Below are 10,331 nucleotides of genomic sequence, written 5' to 3' on the forward strand. Positions count from 1 at the left end.
TTCATACATCTATACGTTTGCTACTTGCTTTTGCGAATGTCGTCAATGTTTAACGGGATGGAACATGCAAAAACGAAAACACACAGGCGAATAAAGCTAGTTTGATTGTTGCTCGTACCCATAATCATAGTGTTGACAATATAGAACGATAATAGTACACATACATCCATATATTTTGTGACACTTAGTTTTTCGTAAAATTGCGATAGAGACCATTTTACACGGTACAAATTGATGTTGAACGGGAGTGTACGCGCGCGAGGTCAACTTAATTCGATTAATCTGATTGTTTTCATGTTAGAATTCACTTTATGTCGCTTTAAAATGCTGCAAATAAAATTAGTGAAACATAGCAGTCGTGGCAATGTTTTATCCTACAAAAAACCAGTCAAGCTTAACCAATTCAGCCAATCCGATGTTGCAACGCAATTGGTCCTCTTTTTTCTGCTCCCACTCTCTCTTTCGCAATTCATTTATTGTATCAACAGTACAATGTACATTTTGTACCGCACACAAAAATGTTTGTCTTTTTTATTCAACGCATTCATCACATTGTCGCCTCAATACACATTTGTTCTGCTCCACAATTAAATCAAATTGTCAGGCTAACAAAAAGGAATATAAAAAAAAGCGCAGAAACAGAGAGGGAGAGCCTCACTAATAATAATAAAAAAAAAAAAGATCGACGAACCAACCGAAATATTGCGTCAGTCTTCCACCGAATTTACATTTTAAATGAAATCAATGTAATGGATTGTGAAGAGGCGCACCATTTGTCACGATTTGATGGCAAGCATTTCGTTTTCAGTTTTGCTTCACATTTATAACCATAATTTGATTTCTCGAAAATATATTTGAATTTTCCCATTCTCTTCATCAATACGAATCCTTCATTCAATTCATGGCTTCGTTCCAACACATCCGAGTCCGCACACTTATACTTTTATGGACTATATATTGCGTACACAAATTTCACTTACCCTTTTCAAAAATATAATAAAAAAATTGAATAAAAAAAAAACGGAGAAAGTTTTTTTTCTCTCCTCAGCTGCCGTTCGTGTGTGTGTGTGTGTGCCGAACTTTGTGACTAAATCCAAAAATGGTGATGTTGGTGGTGGTGCGTGATTTCAAGGATGAAAATTGAATCGCAACTAATATAGTACACACGTTTCGAAGAAGAAGAAAAAATCACATAAATTCATATAGAGGTTGATTTTGTGTTTTCGGTGGGGCAAATTATGCTTGTATTTTTGTTAAATTTTTCTATATTCAATATATCACCGAGCAACAGGCGCCATTTAAGCTCCCATATAAATACTATTATTTCTTTTCTTTTATAGTCGAAGCCAATAAACAGATTTTCGCTTTATTTATTTATTATTCTTCTTCTTCATCTGTTTTTTTTTTCTATTTCCTCACTCTCGCACACTCGAAGTTATACAATTTGTTTTTAGTCCTCTTCTCGTTGTGATCGTTTTTTATCTCTCTCTCTCTCTCGATTTGTTTATTCAGTGCATATTTTTTCCGTTCGTCAAATTTTTCCGTTTTCTTCTGTTTTTTCTTTCCGTTTTGCTTTCTTTTTCGTTCTAGTATATATCCAAGCGAGCTGAGCAACGTTGATTCGGTACGGTTTCTTTATTTATACGGATTTTTTCCGTCTCAATGTTTGCTCTATTGCAATCTTTTCCATTATATGGTGTATCGTCGACGATACGCTTGTTGCTGCTTCTCGTCTCCACTATAGACAGACATTTGCCACTTGTACAATTACGAGCATCTTTTTATTCGTAATAAATGGATGTTAAATTTGCGATATATTTATATTCACGTACGTTCGTTCGGGCTCATTCGCTTTTCGAGGACTTTTGTCTCACGTTATGTGTCTCGGTTTTTTTTTCTCTCGTTAACTCACAACTTAACACAGGATTTCACTGGTACTCGAATACAGTTCACATGCAAAATAGCGTCGTTCGATTGTACATTTGTTGTTTGATTTGTTGCAGCTGTACGCAAATGTAATTGTCTTTAATCGACAAACAGGAAATTGAATGATGCCATTGAAATGTTGGATTCTTTTTTTTTTATTTCGCTGATGCTGTAGCTGGCGGGCGCAGAAAAAAGAACAGAAACTTCACACAATATTGCCAATGAACATATGCAAATTAATTAACAGAATCGATGATATTTTTTGTCATTTATTTTACACTAGAGAAACCTCACAATAGCTTTTTAATTTTCGCTATTTTCGCTTTTTGCACCACAAATACACTCACTCACGAACAAAATTGTGCCAAACGCCTCACTTGATGACAACAATCAATTTGCACCACCTTTCGAGAATAGTAAATGCACGCGATTTCCAAATAAAAGAGATACCAAAATCACTTCAATAAATCTTCTTCTCAATTTTGGCAAACGAAAGTGTGAGAAAGAGAAATTCCCGACAGAAAAAAATCCTTTTTCGGATTTCCAAAGCCCACTTAAAATGAGCGAACGAAAAGTTTTCTGTGAATTGAAGAAAAACTGAATCGAAATAATCTTTGGGAATTTGTTTCTTTTACTTCTTCTTCTTTCTCTCTGGTGTGTAGTTTCGGCGTGCAACAGCACCCAGGAACGAAATATACAGAAATATCGCAAACGAAGGCAAAACGTATGAGCGTCGGCTCTGAATTGCTATTGGAACAAATGCTCGGTCCTGACTGAATCTCACACAGTATCCGATCGGATGGCGAAGCTATGCTCTGTGGCAATGCTGTTGCTGCCGCTGCTGCTGCTGCCTTGTACCGAAACAAACAGGTCGGGAGAAGCTGGAGAGTATGATAACAAAAACATGCGAAAACCTGGAGAATGATAAAAGAAAAAGAACGACAACACACCACACCAAACCGAACCGATTGTTGAGTCACGCGCGGTACGCACAATTTTCTATTTACAGCACAGAGCACAGTATTCGAAGCTTAATGGAAACATTTTGGAGCGTTAAGCTTTTGGCTTCAAGCAATATTGAGTATCAAATGCAATGCTGGAACGTATTTCTAGTTCATCATCATTTTGTTCTCCGCTTGGAATAACCAGACTGGAAGTGATAAGAGACGACCGATATGATACATCCAAATGGATGAAATGAAGCATAGCCAAAGTAGGTGATAAACGTAAACGAAATGATTCGAACGAAGCTTTTCGACTGTCGATTTTCCAGTTGTGCTGGAATGTAGGGGCAGTATAATGTATGTGTGATTTGATGCGTGACATTCGATTTTATAGTGCTTGGCTTTCAACAGATTTCATATTACATTTCACATTTTATGTACTCACTAGTCTCTTTCATTCACTCCAAAATAAAGGTCATCAATCGAATAACACATTTATTTATTATTACCTATGCCCGTGCACACAGGGCAACGAAAAATGTAAATAAATATAGATGTCAATACATATATTGCAATAGCGTGATAATATGAAATATTGCAATCATTTTCATAAATATTATACGTGCTATCTGACATCTTATTACTAGCCCCAAAGACAGATGCTTTGAAGTTAAGCTACACGCATTAGATGCTTATGAATGATGATGATGATGATGATGATGATGATGATGATGATGACTGTATAAGCAACGTGAAAAGTAACCGATTTTCAAAGCCCGACGCAGCATGATTACATTCCCGGAAACCGTTCCTTTTTCTAGTTCAATTGTGGTTATGACCGTAGTATGTATTTTTTTGACACCACGCGCACACTTCTATTAGTTGAAGGCACAGAAAGAGAGATGGAGCGAATGAAAATGCTTCGAACCGAAATTTACCATTTTTAAGTGGGCACAAGCTATTTACTATATAAATTAATTTACTGCTTGTACTAAATGGAATAACCCACATTCGCTTGAATTGTTTAAAAAGTTCGTGAGCGGTAATAATGCTTATGTACCAAATGAATACTGCACTCATGCCGTGAAGTACCGGTACGCAAATATATATATATATATATAAATGGTATCGTGTATATATATATATATATATACACTATTTATAGCCCGAAATTAAGTTGGTAATTTAAAATGTTGCCCCTGGCAATGCCATTTCAATTATCAAATAAAATGTTGCTTTGGTCTCCCTATTGGAAATTGAAGAGCGAACCAAATAAACGAACGAAAACATTGGAATAGTCAATAGCTGATAAATACCCAAAATTTGCTTGCGTATCACTTGATCTCCCGGCACACGCAATCTATTCGCATTGATGAGTGTCATAAAATCAAATGGATTTTTTCCTCTCTCCCTTACATTCTCTGGATCGACTGGTGAGGGTGAAGGTTTGGAATGGTTGCTTGCCCTTGGCTAACATAGCGAAATGTTTACGTGTGCATTTTGCAAGAAAATGTGTTTGCTTGCTCTTCGAATACATAAACTTCAAGTAGAGCTTATGTTGATGATGCCAATTTAACATTGACGATGTTTGCTTTTTTACAAGCAGAAACACAAACACAAACACTCACGGAGACACAGGTCGAAAGGAAACATTACTGTAACTATATTAAGGTAAGAATGTGCTCAACAAATTATTGGAAAAGTATATCGAGATATCGACGCAAATTGTGTATGTGTTCGTTCACAAAATATTTTTCGTGAGAAAAAATACAATGGAAATCGGACTCCCAACTTCTATGCGAAACAACAACCAGGCTCTGTTATTGCATTCTTTTTCCTTCATCCTACACACAGGGAAAAAAGTCGCGTTTCTTGGTGTTAGTGATTCTTTTTCTTGATTCTTACCCAGAGTTTTTTTGCTATTATGAAAAAAAAATTTCGTCCAAAAAGACTTTGGTTGTGTTGGTGCGAATTTGACAAAGGCGAATTTTTTTTTGCAAAAAAAACTTTGAGTCAGAATCAAGAAAAAGAATCACTAACATCAAGAAACGCAACTTTTTTCCTGTATGTGTACTGTGTAGCTTGATATCTTCGCAGAAATCAAATGCGTAGCACAGAAAAAAAAGTCCATTCGAATAACAAAAATTCTCATTAAATGAATTCTTGTAAAAAGTATCAACAAATTATTTGGTACGCTTGTAAATATGGGAATTTTTTTCATTCTTCATATCTCTTCTTCCTCTATTCGTCTTATTGATTATTACAGTCAAAATAGAAAAAAATTTATGATAACTGTGTGATAAATAATTCAATTCAAAATTGCAACAACAACAGATTGTTCTGATATTCTTTATGCTTTATTTGGTATCAACTGTTATTATTGATTACTCGTATACATCGAATGTTTCAAATTCATCTGTATGTAGTTCAGATTGATACCAATTGAAGGCGATTGGAAGAGGAGGTGGTTGTGGTGGCTGGGGAATCTCATCTGGCACAAGGAAAGCGTCGTTCGGCCGATAGTTTGACGGCAGGATGACTGTTGTTTGCAATGGATTCTGTAAAATTGGTGGTAGTAAAGCGGGAATCCCTGGGATAATACACAAATCTGCTACTGGTGCAGCTAAGATTGTACCAAACAACTTTACGAGAAAAATATAAAAGACGAAAAGAAAATATTGAAAAAGAATGTTTCATCATCTGAAAAAATTAAGCTCTGAAATCCGCTTACCGGTAAAAAGAAAAACATCACCAATAACGCCATTTCGCTCGACTTAGATTTATAGAATGGGAGATTTCATAACGATTTTGTTTAATACACCGAAGAACCGAAGAACCGAAGAAGGAGAATAAAGCGAATATCTCAAATATGCACTTAATTTCAAGTTCAATTAAGATTTTTCTGCACGACGGAAGACACATTTTAAATCGTATAATTTTGAAATTGTTTGCCTTTGTGTCTGGCGTATTTTATTTTTGCTAACAATTTAGAAATTACCTTGCATAACAAACACACAAACTCACAACATTTTCGTCAAAGTTGTTTGAAATCTAAACAGCTGCTTCAGAATAAATCAATATGAAACATGTTTATGTGTGTGTACACGCTGTGCCCAAGATTTGGCATAACCGTCTGGAGCGTTCACATCAATGACAAAGTCAAGAGCGGTCATTTAATTGAAAGATGAAATACGAGTAAACAGACGTTCACAATTTTCTTCTACAACAGATATTCACTCAAGATACACGCCACGTTCATCATTGCGGATGCAACGAAGCACACAATCATAATTAATTGCCCATGGAATTGTTTGAAAATTATTTGCAGAAAGTTACTACTTGGGGCGCAATAGAAAAGTTGAAAATAAATGCAATTCAAAAATATTTTAACACAATTTATTGAATCATTAAACGATGTTCTAGTCGAAGAATAAAAATTAAATTTGATTAATTTGCGACGATTGATGTTGTCAACATCAAACTGGGAAACCATATGATACTCCGGACTCTTCGCTTGACGAGGAAGATGAAAATGACCCTCCGGATGCGGGAAAGCCGAACCAAGTTGGGTCACACAACCAAGGAGCGGCTGCTGTCGTCGACCAAAGCAGCTAAAGCATCGTAAAAATGAGTTATAAATTTTTCAATGGCACAATTTTTTCTTCGTTCAATCCCAATTTCATTTGATATATACCAATGGCAATAAAAGTAAGCACATCGCTTTCACAGTCATTTCACCGATTTTATTTATTAATTTTAATTGAGCAATAAATCAAGTAAACGTCTCTTCTGCATCAAGATATTTTAACTGACTGACGAATATAATGCGCTTTTTGCCGATTTTCGTATTAAACATTCAACAGCTTTGGCTGTTTTTTTCGTGAGCACTTCACGAACGCTGGATTTCATCATGTTGTATTTATCACAGCAACAGATGTTTTCAACAGAATTTTTATTATTTCAAACATACACAAACATGGAACAACCCTATTATAACTTTCGGTGGGTTTTCAACAGTAATGTAACACGATCTACGACTGCTAGTGTCAAACGTAAATGGACAGCAGCGACAAGTCACATAATACTAAATTCATCCATTCCCATTAAGGCTTAATGTAATTTGTTCGCGCACAATTTGAAAACAATGAAAAATGAATGGGTGCATTTAATATTATGCAGCATAGTACTAGCGATAGTCGAACACGACAGATTCAAGCACCAAATTTCATTGATTTTCCTTTCTTCAATACGTTAAAATTCTTCTTTTTTCAACTTCTGCACGGAAATCAAACGTCAAAAAATGGTTTAACGGTAACATTTGAGATGCTAGTAGTGGAAAGTTTCGTTGGTGATAGTAGTAGTAACAGAATATAACCAAACTAGACCTGACGTTTTATAGAACGATGTTGATTAGAATGCCGGATAATAGAGTAGTTTGACTGGCATTGGGGAAGATGATGGTTCGAATGGAGCGCTGTACACCGTACAGTCGATATTGTGGCTCACGAACGGGAGCAGTAAAAATCCTAATTTTAAATAATGCAAATGAAATAGACAATAGTTAGTGAACAACAAAATGTAACACATAAACTTTCTGCATTCAAAATTAGGACAAAAAAAATAAACGAAAAAAATGGTCGTACTCCAATTGATAATTGCGTTAGTAGTAAACGCGTGAATAGGATTGTGAACATTTTCATTGCTCGTGTATCATGTTACTCGATTAAAAAAACTGTGTGAAATCTGCAGTCTGGGATAATGCATTTATTCGGTTGATTGTCACTCAAAAATAGCGACATTTTGCCATGCTATTGACGCACCAACAAGCTAAGCGAACGACACACAATAACACGGGCTGCTCAGTTTATGCAATCACCATTTCCAAATAGCAGCCGAAACGAATTTCATACAGATTGCGCGTGAAAATAAAACGTGCAAAATGACGAGCATTGTGCTAAATACTGTTCAAATCATTCACTTGGCTGAGACGATAAATATGGTGCAATAATTCTGTATGCAGAGAAATATAGCGTCATACTTTAAAAAAAACGATAACATGCACATTCGCAACGTTTCATTGTGGAGTATAGAAGCGATATTTATCTAAAAAATTTGCTAATTTAAGAATATGGTCTGTATTAGTGAACTGCAATAAGTATAGCATTGATATGAATTGAAAAGCAGTGAACACACTTCATTAGCACACAAAAATAAGTTCAAAAGCAAAATCATAAAACACGCAGTTCTTAAGTGTGATGTGATGAATTTATTGTTTTCAAGAGTGACAATTCGTTGTTTCATTCAATGAAAACCTATGGATGTTTTCACATCACGGTGCCATCCGCAGAGGTTGAAATGTAGTTTTTGGACGAATCGTCGTTACCTGACGGCAGTGAAAACGTTACAATTAGAACCAATTGTAGCATTCTGAAAGCTTATACTTTTTTTAAAGTGTGGATTGTGGATTTATCGATTGTGATAACGTTGGGAATTTTGACATTATCTTCATCGATCCATTTGAATGACAACACGATAGTCTGCTGTGCTCGTTATGAAGAATCAATACTACCGAACACATACCATTCATAAACTAATTTCCAGGAAAGCATTCAATGAATGCGTTGTCTAAAACAAACGAACAGGAACTAATTGATGCACATTTCTGATTAAATGATTGAAGCTACAGTATGAAATGTAGTAATTAATGCGAAATATTTTGATTGAATGCTCCCAATATTGCGGAATATCTGCGGACAGGAGAACTATAGATGAAAATTAATTTCTCCATTTGCAACTAAGCCACTAAATGTTGGTCCACATGCCGCTTATAATTTATAAACAGTGCATAGCATATTCATCCATGCGAATTCCCAATGGAATTGCAGACATTTCAATGGAACCAAATGTTGATGTAAAGACAAAATATCAGAATTCTCTCGCTTTGAATTCTCATGAAATACAATTAAATATTAATTTGAAATCCGTTCCAAAATTAGCAACAGAATTTTGTTCAAAAATTGCAATCGTTTTATTCATTCGCGCACATTTCTCCGTGGTTCAATGCAATACCTTAAACTCGTGGCAGAACCGAATTTTGTTGTTGTTGTACTGACTTGGGTGCTTTTGCATCGAGGAGCTGAGTGTCATAATGTTATATTTATCAAAGCCATTGGTGTTTTTCTTTGTTCAAATCAATGCGGAAAGCACATTTTGAAGCCGGTTACTGTCGGGCGTGGTGACACCAAGGTGGTGCAAAAGTTTATTCATTTTGACGTCGTTGCAACTTGTATTTTTCCCAATTTCAAGAGTTTTTTGGGGTTTTGCTCCAGTGACATTGACATTCTACGAAAATGCTATTTCCAATTATTTTCACAAGTCGCGTGCTGTACATACAATCTCCAATCAATGTATTTATTGGTAAAAGCGATGAATTTTTTTTGTATTGAGAATAAAGCGGGATTAGATATGGTTTAATAAAAGGATGGAATATGAATCACGGTTTAATCGCTTGGTCCGGTAGTTGATTGGGGATTTATACGGAGTCGATCAAATTGGATAATAGCGAGAATGACCAATGTTACGTGCAAATGGATTATAAAAAGGCGGTGTTTCGAATGATGGATGTGGATTTTGTTTCAAAAGCTGAGCAAAAAAACTCATCCGGCATATAAAACAGCGAGCACAACTACCATTTGGTTTGACGTTTTGCTATTAAGTTAGTTTAAGTAACTTAAAAGTATGTTAAGTAACAGTAAAGCCACTGAGCTTCACGTCAAGATTACTGTTAAGTAGAATTACCACTCATATTGAACCAAGTAGTTAGTACCATAATGATTTCTACAAAACTCAAAAGATGTCGTTAGGGTCTTGCATGTGCCTTACGAAAAAACTGTACAAAAAATGATTGCAATAACTACAGCTAAACGTGTAAGCGTAAATATTATTGTGGAATAATCACTATTCGTATACGGTGCTACTCGATCAGAGGAATTCTGCAATATTTTCAGTCCGAAACACTAAATTTATTCGTTTCATTGTTACTAATAGCGAAATTTTGTAATTTATTAACGCGCGAACAAAAACTTCTGTATTTTGCCACGGTTGAGTACTAAAAATAAATTAGCGCAAATCGATTTGTCGTCATCTTGTTTTGTTCCATGCTGAGTCGTTCGTTCTTAAATCCATCTTTTTCAATACAATTCGAAGAATTATCTGCACCAAAACTAAAAGTGATTGACACACAACGTGGGCTGCTCAGTTTATGCAGTCATCATGTCCAAGTTGCAATCGAAACGCATATCACACAGCTTGCGACGGAAATGAAACGTGCCAAAATGGCAAATGACGTGCATTGTGCAAAATGTTTGTCAAAATCATTGATTTGGTTCAATCCATAAATGAACCCGTGAGCATAAAAACAACGTATTGACTCTTCGCCGATGAATACGAAACGCAAAAAAA

At 35.5% G+C, this 10,331-nt stretch overlaps 1 protein-coding gene and 1 long non-coding RNA gene across 2 annotated transcripts in view; both read right to left on the bottom strand.

Annotated features, from left to right (window-relative positions):
* LOC129565813 (uncharacterized protein DDB_G0271670) overlaps window positions 1-2,701 on the bottom strand; it is a 32,555-nt gene extending 29,854 nt beyond the window's left edge. Inside the window, exon 1 of the mRNA XM_055441049.1 lies at window positions 981-2,701. The gene's annotated coding sequence lies outside the window, so the exon portion shown is untranslated. The remainder of the gene's footprint in view (window positions 1-980) is intronic.
* A 3,550-nt stretch (window positions 2,702-6,251) lies between these two features.
* Window positions 6,252-7,959, bottom strand: LOC129566048 (uncharacterized). Its single transcript, XR_008687689.1, has 3 exons — window positions 7,514-7,959; window positions 6,565-7,396; window positions 6,252-6,481 (listed from the first exon to the last, which is right to left on the bottom strand). It is a non-coding gene; the product is annotated as an uncharacterized LOC129566048 (long non-coding RNA).
* Window positions 7,960-10,331: the final 2,372 nt, after the last annotated feature.

The sequence above is a fragment of the Sitodiplosis mosellana genome, unplaced genomic scaffold (assembly GCF_009176505.1).
Source record: "Sitodiplosis mosellana isolate CC-2019 unplaced genomic scaffold, AAFC_SMos_1.0 Smas_scaffold_3, whole genome shotgun sequence".
In the NCBI taxonomy this organism is placed as follows: domain Eukaryota; kingdom Metazoa; phylum Arthropoda; class Insecta; order Diptera; family Cecidomyiidae; genus Sitodiplosis; species Sitodiplosis mosellana.